Genomic DNA, 25,271 nt, shown 5'->3' on the forward strand with positions numbered 1-25,271 from the left:
TGCCAACCTAGCAGTTCGAAAGCACGTCAAGTGCAAGTAGATAAATAGGTACCAATCCAGCGGGAAGGTAAACGGCATTTCTGTGTACTGCTCTGGTTTGCCAGAAGCAGCTTAGTCATGCTGGCCACATGACCCGGAAGCTGTCTGCAGACAAACGCCGGCTCCCTTGGCCTATAGAGCAAGATGAGCGTGCAACTCCAGAGCCATCCGCGACTGGACCTAACGGTCAGGGGTACCTTACCTTTTATGTTAAGATATCTGTGGATGGAGGTTATGAACTTTCTATGATATTTTTTAGCCTAGTTTCAGTGTTCCCTCCTAGCAACCCCTTGTTCCAGACAGGACCCAGGTCCAAAGGTTCATGGGCTAGATGAAGGAGGAGAATGTCAGCCCCCCCCCAAAAAAAAATAGGGTGTGCCAATGACATTCCACCACCTTGAAAGGAGGGAGAAGGAGCTAGTAGGCAACTCAATGGAATATATACATACATATATAATAAAGAGCTAGGTTTAGAAAGCTGTCTTATACTGAGCCATACCACCGGTCCATCTAGCTCAATATGGACACGGACCGGCAGTGGCTCTCTGGGGTTTCAGGCAGAAATCTTTCCCAGCCCTACCTGTAGACACAAGGGACTGATCCTGCAACCTTCTGTATGCAAGACATGTGCTCTGCCACTGAGCTACAGCCTAACATTTATGTAATGTGGAGGGGAAGAGACAGGAGGAAGCAAGGGGAAAACATCAGAGGGCTGCACACCTTAAGAGTGTAACTTACAAAATAGGAGGAAATGGAGTCAAATGAGTGTTGAGTTTCTTAGACATGTCTTTGGCTGTGCAGTTATCAAGAGTTACTCAGTAAAATTTCTAATGGTGGACAAAGCTACCTGAAGGAACATTTCTAAATAACAACAGCAACCTTTGACAAACCAGGAGTCAGAGACAAGAGGAATGAATGAATGAATGAATGAATCTACTAGCTAAACGGCTCCTGAAAAAGCCAGGCCTTGGCTTCCTGCCAGGTGAATTGTGGAGTAGGGAAATGACACACTTGTATCATTGCACGACATTGTTGTCACAACTGGAAGGGCCCAGTTCACAGTGGATCGCTGCCATTTAAGCACAAGGATGGTCAAAAATAGCACTCTCATTCTCATTCCATGTGCAAAAGTGGACTAGACAGGCAGATGGAACTGACTTCAACTGTTGTGAAGGAGAACTTCCTCTGCACTGTGCCCAAAGCGCCAGGCTACCTTAGCAGGCAGGTAGCATACAGAAGCTCTGCCCTCCAATAGAGGGAGGGATGGAGCGAGATGCTCAGAAGTAACAGCCAAGGCGCTGTCATTGCTGGCCACCAGCCTCTGCCGCCTGAGGTGGTCACCTCACTTTGCCTAGTGGTAGGGGTGGCCCCGCCTAGGCATCTTCCCTTCCCTCACACAATGGACCCGTACTACATGCTGGCATCATCAGCAACAAGCAGGAATTCAGTGGCAGAAATACAGATGCAGGAATTAATTAATTAAAGTCACTGATTAAGCGGCTCATGCTTTCAGCCCTGTTATTGGAAGTTGTGTATATCTCTATGAGAAATTCCTCATTAAGTTCAAATTAGGAAAGCTTTTCGACATTACTAACCAACTTACTTTTAAACTTTTTTTAAAAAAGCTAATCAGGAAACATCTAATTACTCATATTACTGTGCACTGTCATAGCAGTGTATGTTATCTTCCCTCTGGCGAAAAAGCGAAAATAATAATTGTGTGTCAATTAAAAATAATATACTTGTTGTAAGGTTAACCGAGCGCTGCTAATGCAGGAGCTCTGTTTTGAGAAGAAATAACAGTGAATTAGCCCCATTAGCTGTTCTGGTTTGTTCAGTTTTTCATAACACTCTTTTAAAAATCTCTACCCTACCCTAGTGGGTCTGAAAAGACACTTAAAATGCAACAATAAATCACAACGAGGAGACAAGCGAACAGGCAAGCAAGCAAGCAGTCCTTTCATATTTTGAAGGGGGAGAGGTTTGGGTGGGGAGATGTAATAGAAAAAAGAAAAGTGAGGGCCAAGCCAAATGCTTTCATTTCAAAGGAGATTGGATGATAATGCAAACAAGATTTTCTAGACCGAGCATTCTGTCTAAGCAATATTTTGTGACTAATAACAGCTATATATACTTATTGAAATCCCAGGCTCAGCAGCACCCCCCAGTTCATGGGAGAGTCACCCTTTAAAGCAGCAGAGATGCTGGGAAAGCTAGGCAGATCCTCTCCCACCGCCAACTGCCCCACAAAAGGTAGAGGGATAGTTCTGCACTGGTGAACGTATATATTGCAATGCAACTCTCAAGCAGTGAATCAAGGAAGCAAGCCCCCCTCCTTCTGCAGAGAAAAACTCACATCACAATCCTTTGCATGTCTACTCAGAAGTAGGGATGGCAGAGAAATTTGGTTCCATTCTCTTGGAAAGGCAGAACGACTTAATTTGCACTTTCTGGAATAACAGAAAAATGAAATACAGCCACTCTTCAAAATTTGCATTTCTCTGAATTTTGCAATTCAGTTCTCCAGCCAAGCAATGTGTACAATGATGAACATATTTAAGTAATGTGCATAAAAGTGCACAAAAAATGAAAATGTACTATAAAAATACATTCCATTTGGCAAAATTGCATACAAATATGCATTTTTTATACCTTTTCTACACAGGTGTGCCATGTTCCCGCCTTGCAGTTCACCTGGTGTTTTTGAATGTGTGACAGGCAAAATTGCATACAGAAATGCACATATTAGGAGAAAACTGCACTAAAATCTTGGCGAGTTTTCATGAGGACTTTTTTGGGGGGGAATGCAAACTGAGGGGGAAGTGTCAAGAAGTGGACCGGAAAAACTGAGAAATTGAGATAAGCTAAAATGGCCAGATCCATCTACCCCTACTTAGAAGTAAGTTCCATAAAAGTCAGGGGAGCTTACTCCCAGGTTCTTGGGTGTATGATTGCAGCTGGTTGCAGCACCCGTGGTATGATTTTACTCCTTCCTTGCCCAGTCAGTTACAAAGCAACAACAACAACAACAAAAACCACTGTGTAGAGGTGCATGCATGCTGAACATGTGAATGCACAATATAAGAGAAACATTGAACCTGGATCCATTTGCATACAAAGCCTTTCCTCTGAGGCTGGCCCTGCTCCCAAGTCTGAATCTTGCATAACGACTGGACAAAATGATCCAACTTCTTTTAGAAGTTAGAAACCGGGACAGAAGCGCTAGCGGGAAACTAATGCAATAATCCGTACATCTGCATCTGCCCTAAGTGATATTGTGCCATTTGGGGTCTGGTTGCTTCTTGAAGAATGAAAGGCCTAACGTTCTCTTTGGAAAGCAATTCCTACATATGCAATACTCCACATCCTCTCCCCAAACTTACAAATGATAGAAGGCACAGTGTTAATGTAAGGGGAGATCGATCTACCTAAAAATAAAATGAAAGAAACTTACAAAGCCATGATTATATTATTGGAGTGTATGTATGTATCTGGGACGGGAAAGGGAGAAAGGACGCCATTTTGATGTTGTAAATGAATCTTCTTGTGTGGGAGATTTTTTAAACACACATACACACGCAGATACACACAAATTTGTATTCAGAAACTCATTTAGGTTTGGGGTTAAAATGGAAAATCTGACTAACTGAATCCTATCCCAACTTTCCATAAGCAATTTAGCATTTATTAACACTCCGAGGCAGGTAAAGTTGGTTACAGAACCTCTGTTGGAGTAAAACCACAGAGTATATAAAAATTGCATTTAGCAGTTAGGAAATAAACACCTAGGATTTTATTTGCTCAATTCAAGAGGCCCCCAAACTTTCGCCTTGATGTGCTTTTATGCCAGAGGCCTTTGCGACACACCTTTTAACCTTTCAGCACTCAGAAGTACAGCCGAGAGGGCTAAAATGTGGGTGGGTGGGTGGAAATGTTGTAAAACATGGGACACGTAATAAATTGACTTGCGGGATAGTGCCAATAAGAGCTCTAAGGTAAGCTTCTATGGAAAAGGGGCAGAAGCATTTTATACAACATACCCACTATTTTTTTAATACCTATGCATACTGTGGAAGGGCATCAATGGATTGAAAATAAGGAGCATTTAAAAAAAAAAAAAAAAAAGCACACACGTCTACATTCCACAGTAAATTAGGGAGAGGCACAAATATCTGCACAGGTCAGATACCTGGGAGGTCAGATGCCACAGCTCAGTGGTAGGGGCGCATAGCAGTAAGGCGGCTCCTTGCAAATTCTAATACAGCCTGATCTGATCCGTACCTCCCAGAAAAATGCATGGAGATTAACCTAGTTATGCACCAGCTTTTGAGCTGCTCCAACGAAGATCTGAACTAAAAAAATGTGTATTTCCTAAGTGCACACACACACATTTAGAAAGGCGTAATTTGAGAGAATACAGGTTGTAGGTTTCCCAGAAGCATCCAGCTGGCTACTGTAAGAACAGGATGCTGGACCAGATGGGCCATTTGCCTGACCAAGCAGGCTCTTATTTTGTCACTGACTGACAGGGATGAGTTAGAGGGATCAATGATCTGACAGAGTATAAGGCAGTTCCAATGTTAACCAGAGCAGCCCTTAACACACACACTCTTTATTTCTCATTCTGCACCCTCATCTTGGTTTCTCTCCCATCTCCCTGTGCATAAGGTCAAACTCTTGGAGCCCAGCCTTTAAATTAAATCAAAAGGTGCATGCAGCACAGCTCTCCTTAGCAGGATGTTGCATTTGATACTGTTTACTCGGCTAGCAACTTCAAGGCTTCCTTGCTTCGGGGCAAAAGCAACTACTACACAGTGTCAGATAAAGTACTTTATCTGTCAACAGCACTCTTGTGAATTAATCATAATTCAATAGGTTTACTAATCAAGATTGGAGATGAATGTTCTGATAAAACAATCAGATTTGTCCCATCTATCATGAGTTGACAGCTGCTGGAGGCAGAGTGCTCACTTGGCATTACTACCTGGTTCTGATCATTGAAGTGTGGCCCAGCCAACCACTAAGCACTGTTCAGGATTATAGCAAAGGACTTCTCAGCATATACTAATTGATTTCTCTCTTGTCGAACCAGTCCCCTTCCTCCCAGGTATGCAGGGAGGGTGCCTGGGTGGAGGAGTGCCTCGATGAAAGGATCCTCCCATCCTGTAATGCATTTTTGAACAAGGAGTTCACTGAGAAATTCTCCCTTTAAATAACAGAGATAGGCCTAACCTGTTGACAAAACTGTGGTTTGATTTATGGGTAAGGTAGGCAAGCCCTGCAAGGAGCTGGAAAGGGTGGGGTGAAGTGGGAGTGGGGTCACCGGGACAGAAAGGAGATAGATTTAATATATTGTTAAATGTTACTAATTACGAAGCCAGTCACGTCCAATGTCACTAAAATTGTTCTCTCTTTTGCCCGCTTCTGCATTCTTTGGGGGTAATTTACAGCACTGCTCGGAGCGCTCTGCTGAAGTTGAAAGCATAAAATGAAAGCTTTCATTGTCTATTGACATATTTTTCTTGTTAAGCAACATTTAAAGTATCAGGACAAGATGCTGTAATGGTGGGTTAGTCTACCAAGTGCAAGTTCAGCCTGTCGTTGTCAATAATACATTAGCGTGGGAAAAAAATAAGAGAAGGATTGATTGGTAGGAGTGTGTGTGTGTGTGCTTAGTGTTGTAGAATTGTGTAATACAGTACAACTGTTCATCAAAATATTTAGGGATGGGGACCTAGATATTGAAAAGACTACATGTTTCCACATGAAGCTGCCTGCTTATTAGGATTATTGGCAGAGGCACTTCTCCAGGGTTTAAGAAGGTGATGACCAGCAAATACATTTTGTGTGTGTGTGTGTGTGTGTGTGGCGCTCAAACTCTGGAATTATTATTATTATTTAGGCATGTTAGTTCCTTGTTACCCAAAGTGGCTTGCTTTCAAAGTCACTCAGTTTCATGGCTGAGTCAAGATTGGAACCCTGGTCTCCCTGATCCTTGTTCAACGCTCTAACCACCACACCACACTGGCTCTCTATCAGCAAAAATGCTCACGATATACCATTAAATTAATTCATACGAAACACCTACCATTCATATGTAGCAACAACTCGTAACTGACACAGGAAGCGTTAGCAGCACAGTGGCAACAAGAAACCCGCATCATTTCAGTCCATGAAAATCTTGTAAGTCTTTACCTTGCACTGGAAAGATGTAAATGAAGGAGCCTGGCGGACCTCGCTGGGGAAAGCATTCCTCAGACAGGGAGCCAGAACTGAAAAGGCTCTCTCTTTTGTCACCACCCTTTGAGCCTCCCTCGCAAGAGGCATCTGGAGTAGGGTCTCAAAAGGCCTACAATCCCTAGGACATCTGCAGTGCCAAATAATAATTTTATAAGGACTAGCCGATGCTTTTGTTTACAACAGCCCCTATTGTCCTCTGAAATACAAACCACTTTTGAAACAAGGGGGGGGGTCCTACCTCCCCACGCCACCTGGAACTCACGTGTTTAGCATGGATAAGAGGAGACATGATGGCTATCTAAAGGATGTCACATGGATGATGGAACAAGATTCTTTTCTCTTGTTCTGGAGTTTAGGACCTTGTGGCGTTTTCCCTCCTAGGTGTGTTAGAGTTAGAGTTAGGGTGGTTGAGAAGTCTGTCTGGAGTTAGAAGAGACAGAGAGGATAAGTCTGTGGGTTGGGCTAGTCTGATGTGAGAGAGTGAGAGAATCTGTTAAGAGGAGTCAGTCAAACAGTTGATATAATCAGTCAGAAGGTATTAGGAAGGCATAGGCCGGTAAAGAAACTAAAGTTAAGAAACCGACAGGAATATTATCTGAGAAACTATAAACTTGTTAATGCTTATAAAATAAACTTGTTTATTTGGTTCAATTTTAACAACTGTCTGGACTCAGTGTTTTACCTGAGAGTAATGGGTTGGTGGCAGTGGGGAAGCGAGCACAGTGGTGGCACAAGGATCAATAGACCGTTAAACGTCCGGGGACCCTACGTGATCACCACAGACCTTAACCAATGGATTCAAGTTACAAGAAAGGAGATTCCAACTAAACACCAGGAAGAATTTTCTGATGGTAATAGCTATTTGACAGCACTACAGACTCCCTCAGTAGGCTCTCCTTCACTGGAGGGTTTTAAGCAGAGTTTGGATGGCCACCTGTCATGGATGTTTTAGCTTTGATTCCTGCATTTCTGGGGGTTGGATTAGATGCCCCTTAAAGTCCCATCCAATCCTACAATTCTATGATTCATCCCCCCAGACACATTATCATACCAGCTGTCAAATTGGGAGAAGCCCTTAGTATTGCATAAAGGAGGATCACATCATTTAAGTCATTAATGATAAGAAGGCATTTATTAAGCTTACAGAAGCCTAACAATTTTACAAAAACAACAACCCAAATATAGTGTGATCATGTTTGTGCCTGTACTTTATTTATCTTCCCCTGACTCTTAATTTTTTTCACCCCCACTTTCTCTCCCTTCTTCTATTTCCAAACCTAGATTCTCTTAATCAATCGTGAACCACATATGGGGTCAAGGGAACCTACTTCCTTCTCTGATAGCCTCCAGTGCTTCCACTCCCAGGGATAAAAATGTTTTAAATGGAGTCATATTCTAGCAAAATCAATATGTGATTACTGCAAAGATTTGTATTGATTCTCCTGTTGCACTGCAAAAAAAGATCTCCAGAAATGGACGAAGGGGGGGGGCACCTTTATGGTTTACTTCCCTTCTATTTTCCACTTTGCAAATATTTGGGCAAGCTCAAAAGAAAAGGAAGGATGGAACTTGATTTCATAAGCCAAACTACTCTTCATCCAATCCAATCACCTGCATGTTTCTTCTCTCTGAAATGATTTGATTTTCCCTTCAAGTTCTTTTTTGATAAAGCCTGACATTCCTGTTTTGGGTCAGGTCTCTGAACAACTACTGTGCCACAGCCACTAATTCGCTTCTAATAAATAACCGCAATATGGTCTAGCCTAGAGATGTGAAGGCCTGGGGCAGCAGCCTCTTTTGGGGGGCAGATAGGTGTCTTTCTCTCCAACTCTTCAACCTTCCTCCAAAAAGAAATTTAAAACAGAATGCCACTTTCTTTCGTTGCTTTTTCCAGGTCTTCATTTCTAGTCTAGCCTGTCTCTGAGCATAATATCAGGATATCCATTTCTTTCGAGAGCCAGTGTGGTGCAGTGGTTAAGAGCGGTAGTCTTGTAATCTGGGGAACCGGGTTCGCATCTCCGCTCCTCCACGTGCAGCTGCTGGGTGACCTTGGGCCAGTCACACTTCTCTGAAGTCTCTCAGCCCCACTCACCTCACAGAGTGTTTGTTGTGGGGGAGGAAGGGAAAGGAGAATGTTAGCCGCTTTGAGACTCCTGAAGGGGAGTGAAAGGCGGGATATCAAATCCAAACTCTTCTTCTTCTTCTTCTTTCTCCTAGCGACCTTGCATTTGTCCAGGTGGGTTCCATTTCGACTGCTGCAACCCTCTATGGCAGAAGAACTGATTTTGGTATTGTGTGTCTTTCATGTCCATTTGCTTACGTTCTTTAACCCTAGCCCAGGAGGCAATGAAACTGCAAGCAAACCAGGAATATACAACCTGGGGCCACTCTAAAAAGTAACATTGACCACAAACACGACCGATTCACCTAGGCTCAGGAGGGGATCACAGTCAACATTTTGATTTGTAAATTCTAATGCACTCCCCTCTCTGCCAGATGTTGTCTGTATTGCAAATCTCCCTACAGGTGTCTGTATTGCAAATCTCTCTCCTTCTCCTAAACATCTTGCCCATCTCACCCTTGTCCATATATTGCTAGGAGACATTGTGTAATAAAGGAGTAGGTAGATGCCCCTCTCATCCACCGTGGAAAGAACATGTGAGCTGAGTGTTCACAATGATAGCCAATGGTGTAGCAGTCTCATTTCCATGAGAAAAGGGAAATTAGTGCCTTGTATTATTGTATTAATTTACAAGGCCTTTACCCATGAGCATAGCCATGGGGGAGGCAGCTGCCTCACTAAATCAAGTAAATCAATAAAAATACATAACTAACTGAGGTTCTGCTTCCCCCAACATAAAGCCTGCCCCTCCAAACATAAATTCTGGCTATGCTCCTGCTTGGGTTCAGGATGCCTCAAGGACCCCCTAATCCCTTATATCCCCACTCAATCCTAGAAGTCTTTTGGCAGAGTCCCCATTGGTGGTTCGCCATGGCTTGGATGCACAGCCTGTATCCACCAGCAGCCATGCTACATCATTGTGGGCCCAATTTTATGGAACTCCCTTTCTAAGGGACGGCTCACTCCCTACTGAAGACTTTTATAATTATTATTCCAGTAGGCGTTTTAATTGGATTTTATAGCTGTAATTGATTTTTTATTGTTTGTTAATTTGTAAACTGCTTATAGAGGTATAGTCTGCTTATAGAGGTATAGGTAGGCTAGGTTCAGACCCTGACTGACCCAAGGTGATACTTTGAACTGCATGGTTGGTCAGGGATGTAAATCCAAGTCTCTTCAACAAAAGTCCAACCATGGTACCATCTTTTGCCAGTTCACCATTCTATGAGCCTCAGATGAACTTGCTTTTTGGAAATTATTTATTGCCATTTATATCCCAACTTCTTTTTCAAGAAGCTCAAGGCGGCGAACATGGTCCCTCCCCTCATTTAATTCCCACAACAACCCTGTGAGGTAGGTTAGACTGAGGCAGCAGCTGGCTCCCAAGATCACCTTCAGTGAGCTTCATATCTGAGTAAGGATTTGAATCCTGGTCACCCACGTCCTAGTCCAATACAATAACTACCACACCACACAGGCTCTCTAGCTATTGGGCCACAAATGTTCACATACTTTGGACTCTCCATGGGGGAATGGCTATTGGCTATGGGTTCTTTTGGGGGCAGCACAGCAATGGGGGCTGTCCTGGTGAATGGGAGCAAAGTTTTATATGTACCACTTCAACACTGGGTGACTTAGGATTCACTTCTGCAAGCACTGAATGGCAGCAAAAATAATATTAGCCAGCCTTTGATAAGGGAAAATAAAGGGGACTTCTGTCTGTGCAGGTCTGGAAAGATGCTAAACCAACTGCGTTTTTTGCTCAACTAGTTTCAACTGCAAGTCCAGTGGGTAGCAACAGCAACATGTGACTCACACAAAAGAAAGCATCCTCTTTTCCTTCCCAATCTCCATCACATTATTTCAAAATGAAATTTTAAATGCAAGGAGCTCCATTCAAAGACTCATCCACCCCATTTCCACAATCCTTTCCATCAAAAAGCCAAATCCATTACATTAAATGTGTAATATAGAAGCAATAAGTAGAAAAATCTCATTTTTTACACAGTAGGCATTATGGACTTGCCTGCCTGATCTGTGAATCAAAAGAGGCCATCATTCCATTCCCATTCAGGAACACTAAATTCCTCGACGTACAAACTGTATATATTTTATTAAATAAACACAAACTAGGATATAATGGCATGCATTTGTTTTCATTACAAGTCGTAATGCAATATTTCTCCAAGGCTTGCTACATTAGCATGTCTCTCCACGTTCCTGGTGCCTTTGAACTTCCTGAAAAGCTACATCTGTTTGCTCCCTTGTATACAGCAGAAAGTTACCAAGCGAATTAAGTTTTAATACAAATTACTTTGTTCCCTATTAAGATTGATGTTGGACACTGTGTACTGTAAGTTGCAAAACTTGCAATTACAGTTCACTGCAATTATCTCTGGTTGTTAATAGCACAAGATAGCATGTCACTTTCTACCCAGTGTATAATTTATCATTTGCTTTTCTCTCGCTCCTTCTCTCTTTCTCTCTCTCCTCGCCCCCACCTCCTTCCCCTCCCTTCTTTCCCCATGAACTCTTGTGGTATTTCCAAATGTATAATCTTGTTGTATTTATTTCCCAAAGGCCCAACAAAATGAACACAAGTGCTGACTAGAACAAACTAAAAAGCAGTGCTATTGACAAGCCGTCAGTTGTGTAGTAATGAACACCCTGCCTCGACTTTCACCTCGCCAAGCTAACAGCTTTAATTTATGAATAAAGCAAACGAGAGACAACCTCCAGTTTTTATTATACCCTCAGTGCTGTTTCAAATAAAGTAATTAGAAGGTCAAGATGCAGGGCGAGGGAGCCAAATAGAAATGCAACCTTTCTGCACTGGCTTTTTTTTTTCTTAAATAAAATCTTGAGTGTTCAAAGAGCATTTTATCTCTCATTTTTTCCCCTAGCAAAAGCACCACAACTCAGTTCCTTTGGCCAATGTAGCCAATCCAAAGCAGTGGCAGTTCGATTGCTTCGTTTATTAATGAGCTCCATGTGGAAAATAGCCACGGTGCTTAATGAACATCAGTCTCAAGGTTCTCTGCCTTTGGTGTGTGATAGCAAGCAAAAGGTGAGGCTGTTGCTGAAAATATGTAGGAAACAAGCCAAGCCTCTTGCAGGGGAATGGTTGCTTCTGATGTGTAGCAAAAGGAAGTATTGATATGGTCTGAGAGGAGCAAATTCTAGATTATTATTAAAATCTGGAAGAGATGGAATATTCGGGCCCAGTTTAAAGCAGGCATGTTAAGACAACCTTCCCAGGATGTTGTGCAAGCATTATCACATTTAAACCAGGAGCAACACATCAGCATGCCAGGGGCCTGGGATTATGTTTCACTGATATGCTAATGCAATAACACATTGATGCCATTGGTTCAGGGTAAATGGAACCTCACAGGGTGTAGGAGCAATGCTGGAAAGGGGTGTGGCCTGGGTAAAATCCTGAGGCCCAAATAGAGAGTTGGCCTGGCGGCTCCCCACCCTGAACCAGGGAAAATACATTACCTCTTTCTGGAGGGCTTTTCAGCAGATTCTTTCCCATGAGATTGTTTTTAATGGAAACTCAGTTACTGTGTTGTTATCTCTCTGCTGTATTTTGATTACATTTATTCTGGCTTGTTTTACAAGGTGACGGCATGGCAGGCAAGCATTCATGTACAGTGCTTGCTATGTGGTGAATCAGACTGTTTGCATGTCTCTGTGCTCCTGCAATACCAAATATTGTTTCTTGAACAGGTAACATATCCCTGGACTGAGCTGCTTTGCTAAACTTTCTGTGGCAAAACGTATCTCAAGCATGATAACATTCAGCAATATGTCCTGGAGACTGGACAAATGCATCTCTCGAATACGATATATTCTTTCTGCATAGAGAGGGTTCATAATGCACATACGATTCATCCATGTTATGCCAACAGAAGTAATGTTTTAGCGTAACTTCTGCAACGTTAGCATTTATGTCAAAGTTCAACTGCACACTTGTGCAGAACGTCGGCACTAAGTGTCGATTTGCATATGTGAGTAGACAGTCACAGGCATTACATCACAGGTTGGATTTTCATACACAATGTTTTTTTAGGGACTAAGGGAAGGGCCATAGCTCAGAGGCACATTATCCGCATTGCATACAGAAGGCTCCAGGCATCTCAATCCCCGGCATCTCTAGATAGCTGGAAAGTTATTGTGGGATGACTCAGTCAGGTAAAGCATGAGACTCTTGATCTCAGGGTTGTAGGTTTCAGCCCCGTATTGGGCAAAAGATTCCTGTATTGCAGAGGGTTGGACTAGATGACCCTCAGAACCCTCTGATTCTATGGCTCCTTCTCTGAAACTCTGGAGAGCTGCTGCCAGTCCGTGTAGACAACATTGAGTGAGATGGACCAAAGGTCTGGTTCACTAAAAAAGCAGCTTCTTGTTCAGATACAGGTTATCCAGTGATGTACCAACAGATGTGAGCCATTCAAATATGTGTTCCTGCCAAAAACAAGGTTCATTTTAAAATGGTCTCTGATTATACTGAAAATACTATATCTAAGGTCTCAACCTATTCATAAAAATCCCTTATTCAAAGCCTAAGCCTGCAGCTTCCTCAAGGAAAGGGTTAAACCCAAGCTCATATGGGCATTTGATTGAAAACTGGTTGAATATTATTTCAAAGGGCGGGAAGGAGGTGTATTTTAAGAAATTCCAATTACAGATAAGTAATTTGCTTCTCTGGCTTACTAAGCTCCATTTCATCCTTCTGTAATTTCAAGTGCCAAACCCTCTCCCCCCTCCTTATTTCAACAGATATTTTGAGGATGAGAATCTGATGTCAAAACTTAGTCAAACCCTTCATGAGGATGGTTGGTGTGTTTTTTTAAAACCTAAGTTAGAATTCCGTTTCTGAGAATAAACGGATATGGATCAGAAAGATTTTTCTACCAGCTAGCCTCCCTTTCTGGATACAAGTTCACAAGCAATGCCTTTAATCATGTTTTTGTTGATTATTTATTAGTTTCTGAGGGAAATCAAAGGATGGACAACCTAAAATATGTCTTCCATAAAATATTTCCTGACTCACAAGCTGTAGTAAAGAATTTATAGGAAGTGTCTTTCATGTGCCGATATGACCTGATTGAGGGATAAAATATATGTCTTCCGCATGCAGGCAACATGCAAATGAGATATGGTCCCAAAATGGAGCACTATATCATGAATATCTGACTGAGTAGATGTTAGCCGCTCACTACCTGAGTAGGTAAATCTGTTGGGGTTACCTTGAAGGTCTGAGCAGAGAAGATTTCCACCCTTTCGGAGAAAATTAGAGCATAGAACGATAATGTTAATTTAAACTAGAAAGAGAATGCTCAAATACAGTACATTTATTTTTTAAAAGAAACAACTGGTAATCTGGACAATTCCTGATGATGATCTATATACTTCTAGAATACAATCCAGTATTAATAAACTCAGTACTAACAAAATCTTTAATCCACAATCTGCTCATGTTGTGAGTTAGGCTTTGAGAAAACACTAATGTACTTACTACTTTGATTGGTAATATGACACCAATTAGGAGAATTAGTAATATTTTGTTATAATAAAATTAAAGCACATTGTTCGTTCTTAAGAGAAGTCTTTTACTATAAACAATGTAGTAGGTGCATCTCAGAGGGGTTTGACAATCAGTCCCTCTTCAAGGGGAACTCTGGGAACTGTAGCTCTCTGAAGGGGATAGGGGCCTGCTAATAAATCTCAGCACCTATAACAAACTACAGCTCCCAAGATTCTTTGGGGAAAGCCATGACTGTTTAAAGTGGTACCATAGGGCTTTAAATGTATGTTATGAATGTGCCCTTTGCCTGCAAAAAGGAGCAGGAAGGCAGTGAAAGCTTGCCCTTTAGCCAGAATAACTCCTTTCTCCTAGTGCCCAGGTTGCCAGCTATTTTTCTCCAAAGCTCATGCCCTCAAATATCTATTTTACTCGCATCTTAAATGTTTTCAGGATCAGATGACGTGACTTCAGTAGCTGTAAGGTTTCTTTTTCTTGTGTTTCTTCTTTTTAGTATTCAGTAAAGATTTCTATAAAATAACTTATGGAACAATAGTGAGTGATTTACAGCTTTGAGTCACACCATGTTGAGGTTTGGGTTGGGTTTTTCTCCCCTCTTTTACAAAAACAGGTCATTACTTAATTCCTAGGTGTGTTTGTGGGAAGGAAACAAAGATAAATTTGTTCGCAAGTGAATCGGCGCCCCAGGTAAGAGCCCAGGTGTTCTTTCAACTATGCTGTGAGACTAATTTCTTCCTGGCCCTCCAGGAACCAGTTGAAGATGGAGACCAGCTGGCCTATCTTCAAATCTTACATACCAACATCTTTCCCTGATTCGTAGATTTCCTTATAACCCCAGACGTTCCACCCAGCTGGGGGGGGGGGAGGACAGAATTTCAAAGACAATGGCAGTTGAAATGCCTTCCTTTACAGTCTGCTGTAACTCAGACCTTGGGGTGTAACCCTGGTGCACTTTATGGAATTTATTTCCATGAAAGTAGACTTTCAGCAAAGTTCTTCCAGGGAATAGGGATGGTCCATCCCATTTCACCGCCTGAGGCAAAACGGGAAGGTGCCACTCTCCCCACCACAGGGTTGTGAGGCTGCAGCTTCCAGATTCTGGAAAGACCTTGCAAGGAGTCCATGAGATCTCTCCAGTCCCTAGAAATGCCCCACCACCACAGAAGAAGTGAGGCAAAGCAGTGGCAGTGAGATCTCACAAGAGTTCCACAGGATCTCACAAGATCTCATTGTCAGGCAGTGCTACTTCTCCCGAGCTTCTCCAGCTGTCTCAGCCTGTCTCACGAGAGGCGGGCCCTTTCTAGGATATTACCTGCATGGTAGTCAAGAATTTTGAAGGAAGTGCTTCTGTCAGGGAATTGTTGATCCTGCTCCTCTAGCCCAAAGGTGCTTACATACTAAGGGCAGAGGGAAGAACTCATGGTGATCAATAATTAAAGGCAAAGCAGAACTAAAATGATTTTTATAAAAAAAAAAAAATAACACATAGTTAGACATACAAAGACAGACAAGGAAGAGGCTAAGGAGGCAAACACAAGATCAAAAACAGTCAGGATATTTTTTTACGCACACAGAGAGGGAAAATCCATGCCAACCTGACCAGAGGGCAGGGCAGATCTGCAGGGCAGGATAGCACCTCCTCCTGGAAGAAGAGGCAAAAGATTTGAAAGGTTCTGGCTACCCAATTCCGTGGAAGGAGCCATCCTATTAACCAGATGTCTTCAAGTCCACTCTGGCAAACTGTTCATGGAACATTCAGTCATGAGAACCCAGTGTGGTGTAGTGGTTAAGAGCGGTAGTATCGTAATCTGGGGAACTGGGTTCGCGTCTCCGTTCCTCCACATACAGCTGCTGGGTGACCTTGGGCTAGTCACACTTCTCTGAAGTCTCTCAGCCCCACTCACCTCGCAGAGTGCTTGTTGTGAGGGAGGAAGGGAAAGAAGAATATTAGCCACTTTGAGACTCCTTCGGGTAGTGATAAAGCGGGATATCAAATCCAAACTTTTCTTCTTCTTCTTCTTCTTCTTCTTCTTCTTCTTCTTCTTCTTCTTCTTCTTGCAGAATGAAATGGTATAGGCTAGAGACGCAAGTTTAAGGGAAAATTTGCAGCTCAGTTGTACAGCATCTGATTTGCATACAGGTTCCATCCCCAGCATCTTCAGGTAGATGAATGTTCCTTCTTTGTAACCATGGAGAGCTGCAACCAGGTAGATGAATGTCCCTTCTTTGTAACCATGGAGAGCTGCAACCAGGTAGATGAATGTCCCTTCTTTGTAACCATGGAGAGCTGCAACCAGTCACTGTAGACAAGACACTGAGGTAGGCAAACCAATGGTCCGACCTGGGTGTAAATCAGCTTCTGTTTACTGCCTTATTTGCTGTTTGGAGAACTAGGCTAATTTCACCAAAGTAAACATAATAACACTGTTTTATGTTTTGTAAATTTTACATTTACACAAGCCCTTTTACAGCAATCGAAACACATACACTCTAATTGCATGCTTTCATCTCACTTATGTCATTTTATGCAATTATTCTTACTAGTCTAAAATACCATAGCAGTGCAACAGCAACAACAAAACTTCTACAAGAAAACTTTAATTAGAAATCAATTAAACATAGGAGGCGCACCTTTCAAAGCAACTGACCTCATAACTGGCAGTGGGGATGGACCAACCCTATAAAAATCTGTGCGGCAGTATTGCTTTATAGTTAGGGCTCTATGTGAAAGAATTGGAAAAAAAGATGTGTCATAGATTATTTTTATGTTTATTTCATTTTAATCACATAAATGTGACTGGCCAAAAGTGGTGATTTGATCCTGGCTCTAACCAATCCTAGCCAACACACCATTCTTTACACCTCCCTGTTCCATAAACAGCTGCCCATATCAAAAAAGCTACAGTATCATTACTATTATTTTCTGACAAGATACTACTTAATTATAATAATCTCCAAGCGGTGTACCATAAGCTTAACAAATGCAACAGAGATACAATCTAATTGTAACAGTAGAAATGACTTTAAAATGCCTCTTAAAATAATAAAAAGGTATTTCATCACTATAACTGAAATGCATTAACACATCCAACTATGCTCTAGCCTTTATTGTATGTGTTTGTGGTGAATGATGGCTGCCTGGATCTAAAGCACAAACCCTTTTGACATAAATCAGGGATCGTGGATCTCTGGCCCTCCATTTGTAGCTGGACTCCGAAGACCCATCAACTTTGATGGTCAGCCATGTTTGCTGGGGGTGGTTGGAGTTGGAATCCAACCACATCTGGAGTGACACAGGTTCCCCATCCCTGGCATAAATGAGCATGACTAAAATTACGGTCATGTTATCCAGAGCGAGTTCCCACCAGCATGTCTACTGAGAAAACTGCCCTGCTAATTCTTCACTGCTGCCGAGCCTGTTTACATTTTCAAGTAATCCTGCCTTCCCATCTTCCCATACAGCTGTTTGCCTTAGCAGCTGTTAATCATAGAACTTCAAGAGATGCTCATATTACAGAATCATAGGACTGCAACAGGAGTGCCACAGTAGAACATTTGAGACCAGCCCACATAAAGCCTAGACTACAGCAACATCACTCCTGTTGAAAAGAAAATGCTATTTCACCATCACAGATTCTCCCGCAGAATCTTGTTTTCTGAGGTTGCCAAAAATGCTTTAGTAGACATCCTAAAAGCTTGTGAACAAATCAGTGTCCACTCCCTGCCAACATCCTTGGTATTTATGCATTGATTGCATAGAAACACATGTTTAGACACTCATGTGTACACATCCCTCTGCGGATATCCCTGTTCAACGCTCAAGTGTTGGAGCTCATGGGGCGTGTGTCCCCACTCTGCCCCCACATATTAGCCCTATGCACAGAGGCTAACAAATGGGGATTCTGCCTTTTGACAGAGATACACTTCGTATATTGCTAAGGGCAAGGGCAACTGTTTAAAATGGTAGCTTAAAGTTTTAGCAGACGTATATGCCACGGGTGGAAAGGTCTTTAGTAATTTGGCTAGCTGTCATGCAACATCATTTGCACGTGTGTTCCAAAGACCCTGGCTCAGGTCTCATGTCTAAACTGCACATACACATACACCCTTCCCTACCGCAAGAGTTCAAATTCCATCCTAGTAAATTCCAGGTTAATAATGTGACTCCAGCAACCAAACCACATTGTGCAACATTTACTCAAGCAAATTAGCTCATAAGCCTGCTTAAAACCAATTGCTCCTGGAAGAAGAACTGTTAGCTGCTTGACAATATTGCCTCCGTGCTGCTTAGGCATCTCTGTGATGAGAAGCAGATGCATGCAGGCCACTTCATTTGACTGGGAAGAAAGAGGTCTCCGGGATATATGACAAACTCTGGGAACGTGGCTCCTTTAACACTAACTTTTTATGAGTCACTTTGTGGGCAAGCTTTCGTTAAGAGCAAAGCAAAAAGTTCTCTGAATATTTTGGGCAGCGAAAGTCCCCTCTGAGACAGCATTTGGGATAGCAGAAATAGTGTCTGCTTTTTCCTAATTGCTGGAAATTGGCTTGAAAGAAGGAGATGGAGAACAAATGTTCATCAGCCTACAAAAGTTACAATAGGAGCCAATTCTCTGAGATTATAGGAAGCAAGGTCTGGTCCAGAGATCTGGGCCCATGGTCACAACTTTCATCTGCTGGGAACTGAGGTAAGGCCACCAGGGTGCAGATGCCCATCACTATAAAACTGTCCAGCTCACATATTTGTCCTGGATGCCGGTTGCTGGGAATGACAAGTGCAGAGAGTGCTGTTGCCTTCAGGTCCTGCTTTCAGACTACCCATAGGAATCGGGTTGGCCACTGTTAGAACAGGAATGCTGGACCAGATGGGCTCTTTAGCATAATCCAGCGCTGCTCTTCTCTGACATTCTGCTGGCTCTGTTTAGGCAAGCATTTCCCTGAACTTGAACTTTCTGATCTAATTGTTTTTTAAAAAAAATTCTTTCTTTTTTTGTTATGCCTTTGTGCAAACTAGCTGAATTGCCTATTTTAAGTATGGTTTTGCTTTCTTGTGCATTTTCATTATTTGTGGATATTTTATACCTGTAAATCGCTTAGAAGCTATTGTGACATGTAAGCAGTATATAAATTAAATAGTGCTGCTGCTAACAAATTTTCATGATGAAATGAAAATTTTAAAAATCTGAAAACTGATGAGGAAATGTGGAGAACTGAACATAAGATTGGAAAAATGAGAAACGGAGAGGAACCGATATTGGCACAATCGCCCATTCGTACTGTGATGGATGACCCCTTTAAGGTTGGTTTGTGGGCCGGGTGGAAACTTGTTAGAATTCTCAAAATAATGAGCTTCCACACAGCTGTCTCCTGTCAAGGCGTTGAGGCCGGCGTTGAAAGGTGATGAGAGATACGTGAGGGGTAAACGCCCATTATCAGCATTCTCGTAAAGTCTGGATTGGAGGGAACTCTCAACAGCCACAGCCAGGCCAAGGTCAGTGTCCACTGAGACAGACCTTTGAACATATCTCGTCGCCCAGTCCTCTGTGATTTAAGTGTAAGAATTATCTTGTCATAAGGCAGTTTTTGTTATTTTAGCTTCTGAGCGATTTTAACCTATGTAATTATTTGAAGTTTTTTCTTTCTGGCCACTATCCAGGCGGAGTTTACCTTCCTCCATTTCAGCATTCCTGGAGAGGACTTCCATGCCCATACAGCTCTCTTCACTCACCATTATTATGTCTACTTCTGTGTCGAAAATAGTAATGTTTATTTCGGCCTCCTCCTACTGCATATTATTTCAGCATCTAACTCGCTCCAGCCTTCCCTACTAATGTTCTAACTATCCAGCTGGCTAGAAAAAATAACACACACGCCTCTGAGCATTGAAAACTGTGTATTCTAAATTTTGCTCAAGAGTAACTGAACCTATCCCACCGCTACCACCGTGTGATGGATGACCCTTGCTTCGAAAAGCTCGGTCAAAATAGAAAGAAGGCTCAGGAACTCAGACCAGGTCAAATTTCATAAAATCACACCCAACTTTATTAAAACAGAACTCTTACAAGAGAGAAAAGGGGATAATCTCACCACACCTACAGCTAACCTAGAGAGCTCCCTGGCTGAGTAGAAAAGCACATCACACCTTTTTATGTAGGCAACACCATCCATCATGGCCTAGAGGAGCAATGAATGTCTCAGGAAGCAGCTATCATGAAGATGCTTATGCATGAAGCACATGATGTTCTTGAGCATCATCACTGGCAGAAGCATCCTAGATAGACTGAAGCTCTATGCCCATTCCCACCCACGTTGGAAACCTGGGGGTCCCTATGGGAACATTGCACCTCTCTTCAAGCAGCATCTCCTCTCTAGCCTAGCTAGAGGAATTCACTGTACCTCCAGAAAGTATCTCTCTCTGTCTCTCTCTCACACCCCACCACCACATCCAGATACTAGTTCTGGGGAATAGTCATACCTTCCCTGCACTTGTCTTTTGTAAGGATGCTAGTTTACTGTACTTTCAGGACAGAATCCGCTGCATTCAAGAGATTTCTTAGACTCCTTTTTCTTCTCCTTTGCACATTTGTTTAGTGAGGTAATTGCAGCCCATATGTTTGCAAAGATCCAAGTCCATATGGCAGCACAGGAAAGAACCAGCTATTCAATTAAATTTTTAGTATTTAAATTTAAATTTGGAAGAGGTCCGTTAGGGCCCTTGAGTCCCGGTCTTGTTAGTCTTCTTAATCCTTCTTCCCTTTTTTGTAAGATGCTGGGAAATTACATCAGTGCTCCAGCATCTGCACAGGCTCCATATTCTCCTCCAAGCATAATTGAAGGCTCCAGTTATAGCCAATAAAGCCCTAGATGGCTTAGATAAAGCATATCATAAGAAACCGTTTCCTTCTATGAGTCTCATAATGATCCCAGAGATTGATCAAGGGCGCCCTTTAAACTAACTCCGTGCAACTCTCCATTGCAGAGGACCATACTTATGAGGGACCCAGTTAACTAATCCTTCCTCATCAAAAGGAAAGAGGTTTGCGCAAATGAACTCATCAGAATTTTGCAATGCAGTTCTCTAGCCAAGTACAGTAATGTAGACAAAAACTACATCAACTGTGGTAAAGTTCGCAGAGAAATGCATAAACTTAGTGAAAATAAAATTACACTGGGGGAAACTGCCTTGTAAAAATGTGCATATGAAGCAAAAAGGCATATAAAAATGTGTATAGTAGGAGAAACCGGGGGAAAATGCTGATGAATTTTCACGAGGACTTTTCTTCTTTAAAAAAGCAATGTCAAACTGGTGCAATAATGTGGAGAGCTGAACTTAAGACTGGAAAAATTAGGAACTGAGAGAAACAGAAATCGACATCTTTGTCAATCCCTGCCACAGAATCAGTTACAAACACCAAATGTAACCACACAAAGTTAATTCAGTTACAAGCTTGCACATATGAAAGCACCATATAGAAGCAAGGAAAGTATTTGCTAATGTAATGCTGTGAGCATTCTGCTCTCACACCTGTGAAGATTCATCGTATCACAGGTTCCTGTGTCTCATGCATTACGCCACAATCAATGAGTGCTCATGTGACCTCTTCACAGAGGCCCTTGCAAGACTAGGGGATGTTGTCCCTTATTTTTGAAGGAGAAGAATGGAAACCAAACCTCTTCTGAAACCTATTCCTTTTTGACATGCCCCTCATAGTCTTCCTCTGCAGAAGGTGATCTGAGAGAGCATAATTGATCCAGCTCTCAATTAGTGACTCTGACTAGGCTTTCCAGTGATGAGCAACAGCCATTTCTGCTGCTGTCAACTGAAAGAACTCTAGGTCCTTGTGTCCAATCGCTGGTTTTGTGTCACTTTCTAATGACAGGGGGGCTAAGGATGGAAGAGACATCAATTCCCTTCCATAGTTCTCGTAAATTGATGGGGAAAGGCAAAACATCAACAACACACACGCAACACACATGAGCGATGTTCAGCATAGCACTAATTCAAATGCTCCCAGCTTTCATCCAATCTGCTTTTATAGCTTTCTTTCCTGTATCTGCTACTTCTTAAAATTTATTACACTTTCATTAAATATCCTTGGCTGATTGGAGTTCAGAGGTGAGAATCTGTTTCAGGGCAATAATAATAATAACTTAATGGAGACCCTTGTTAATGAGGTATTAACAAGGAGGTCTCCAATCCTTATTTCTACAGATTTAATTCAACCCATGCTACTGTTATTGCCATGTCACGAAGAGTGGGGGGGAGCCCTCAGATCATCCATTATTATAGCTATCTGAAGATTTACTGGCCTGTCTTATTAAAATAATCAATTAATGCAGTCGTAATACCAAGATCTAGGCCAACCTTGCAGGCTAAAGGGGGTCAACGCCTAGTTGATAGGTGGTTAGCTGACCTCCAAAGTAGACCTAAGGTTTGGCATGGAAGGCAACAGCTGGGGCGTAGGGGGGAAGGTTACTCTTGAAATAAAAGTGTTTTGGGTGTTAAGAGGAATATGATAATATATGTAGTTACTAGAAGGACAATTCAGACATTCACATTTTTTATCCCGGGGGGTGGGGGGGGGGAGACACAGAACAGGGACAGAACGGGTAACACTGGAATTGAATAGCCACATGATTTTTCACAAAAAAATCAGGAAGCTGAAGCTTAGATCCTTGTCTTCAAAACCCTGTGGATTTTTCATTCCAGTGGAATTGTATCATGCCCTTTCTTCTGTGAAGAGGAAACGTTACATCAGGCTTAATCCTCCCACTACATGGAACAAATGTAGTGAATTGGTTCAGGGTCATGCAGTGGCTTTCATGGCTGAGTGGGAATTTGAGCCCCCTCAGTCATACATCATCGTCCTACACATTAAATACTATGCCACAGTGGCACTGCAATTCACATCAGTTGTGGTTGCACTGGGGGTGGGCAGAGGTGGGAATCACTACTATAAAGATGAGGAAATTCAGACGTTGTTGGGCTCCAACACCCACCAGCTCTACCCGGCATGGCCAATGGGGAGAGGCAATGGGAGATGGAGTCGAGCAACATCTGAAGGGCCACATATTCCCAACACTGCACTACACAATGGTCTGGTTCATTAGGTGAATTGTACTAAATGATACAAACAGGGGCTGGACACATATGAAGGTACCATATCCCAAGTGAGATCACTGATCCATCTCAACCAAGCTTCCCAACCTGGTACCCTCTAGATGTTGTTGGATGGCAACTCCCATCATCCATGACTCAGTAGCTCAGTGACACAGCATGAGAAAAAGGTCCAAGGTTCAGCCTCTAGTGTCTCTAGGTAGGGATGGGAAAGTCTCCTGCCTGGAGACCTACTGCCAGTAAGTGTAAACAATACTTAACTAGATGGACCAATGGTCTTGCTTCATATTAGGCAGCTTCTTACATTCCAATTTTGTATGATCATTGGCCATACTGCCTGGGGCTTATGGGGAATGCAGTCCAAAACATCTGGAAGGCACTGATGGAGATGGATTGTGGATTAAATCTATAAATTAAAATGTAAACCTTCTGCCCCACATGTGTGGGAGAAATATGAGAGTATGCAGGCTGCAAAGCCATTTTAGCAGAGTAAAAAAGCTCACCACAGGAAGCAGTGATGGCCACCAAATTAGATGACTTTTAAAAAGGATAAGACAAATTCATGGGAATAAGGCTATCAAAGGCTACTAGCTGTAATGGCTATACTCTGCCTCCACTGTTGGAGGCAGTAATGCTTTGGAATACCAGTTGCTAGAAACCACATGAGAGTGCTCTTGTGCTTGGGTCTTGCTTCCAGGTTTCCCACAGGCATCTGGTTGGTCACTGTGGCAACAGGATGTTGGACTAGATTGGCCATTGGCCTGATCCAGCAGTCTCTCCTTATGTTCTTATGTTTTCATACTAAAAGCCTGGCTGTCTGCTTCTGTTGCAATCCCAAGTTAGATTCTTGCTTCTCAAAGTTTTCCTTCTTCTAATCCTCCGTGTTAAAAAAACAACTTGCTATTTTGGAGTCTTTTTCTTTTTTCGCTCCCCTCCTCCCTACAGCTTCTGGCAACCAACAGCATGCCAACATTGGGCAGCCCATCTGAACCTTACTTCGGAATCAAACAATTTTCTCAGTCTCGCAGAGTCTGAATCACTCCAGCTAAATCGAGAGGATTTACCTATTGAACGCTCAGGCAGGCTCCCTTTCAACTCTGAAAGAAGGAAGAATTATGAGACTGGAGTAATTCATTGAGAGCTATCTGTCCTGGCACTTAATCAAAGGGATTAGGACTTGGAAAGGAGTGGGGGGGGGGAAGCCCACAGGTGAACCTCCAGGAAGCATACCAAGCAGTTATCAAAAACATACAAGTTCAAAGCAGCTCAATTTTCATATGTTAAAAGTATGTGGATGGAGCCCGGGGCTTGTTTCTAGGTAAAGTGCTGTGTTAAAGCTGTTTGTACTTGCATATTTAACAGACAAGGGGAATGAAGCAGTGAGTGGCGGAGCGGTATTTAGGGTCCACCTCGCCCCTCTTGCAATGCAATAAATCAAGCCTGGTGAGACGTGAACTGTTGCCGCATCCAAGTTTCACATGCCCTCTCCCCGACTTTGGCAGTCACAACAGATATTCATTTACCTCATCAACAATGGGGGCTGTCATAACACACACAGGCAAAGATGTTATATGCTGGGGTAAAGGTTGGAGCTGGGGAGAGGGAAGAAGGCCTTTCCATAATTTTTATTAATCGTGTCACTGGGGCTGGTCTAACAGCTTTATTTAAACTCCCAATGGAAAAGGAGACATGTGGCAGGCTGGGTTTTATTTTATTTTATTTTATTTTAAACACATACAGTTTCTCTTCTGAACAGAACAGCAGCAAATGGTCTAAGTTAGGGCATCATCTGAGCCTGGGCTGATGGGGGCTTAGACACCCAACCTGTTGCCAATGCCAGGGCACAGAGATGAGCATAAAAAACAAATAGTGGTTAGACCCAGGCTTTCCACTGTTTGGTGTCCTACAGCCTTCCCCAACCTCTGGCACCCTACAGCTTTGACCTACAGCTCTCATCTCCCTATTGGTGGCTAGGGCTGTTGGGATTAATCGCCTGGCAATAGCTGGAGGGCACCAGGTTGAATAAATTGAGTGCTGTCTCCCCTCAAAAGCTATGCCCATGAGGTGTATGGGGTGTTAGGGGAGGGGTAGTACCTCTAGTGCGGGACAAGTTGTGATCCTTCTGGGTTAGTTTGTCCATTTTTAATCCTCACTTGTGGCTTCTAGAAGCTGTCAGTGATATCTGCCACACCCCGAGAAAG

The 25,271-nt window shown here is 42.6% G+C and overlaps 1 protein-coding gene across 7 annotated transcripts in view; it reads right to left on the reverse strand.

Moving 5' to 3' along the window:
- FTO (FTO alpha-ketoglutarate dependent dioxygenase) overlaps positions 1 to 25,271 on the reverse strand; it is a 266,874-nt gene that overhangs the window by 83,962 nt on the left and 157,641 nt on the right. The window lies entirely within an intron of this gene.

This window comes from Podarcis gaigeae (genome assembly GCF_964106915.1).
Source record: "Podarcis gaigeae genome assembly, chromosome: 8".
NCBI lineage: Eukaryota > Metazoa > Chordata > Lepidosauria > Squamata > Lacertidae > Podarcis > Podarcis gaigeae.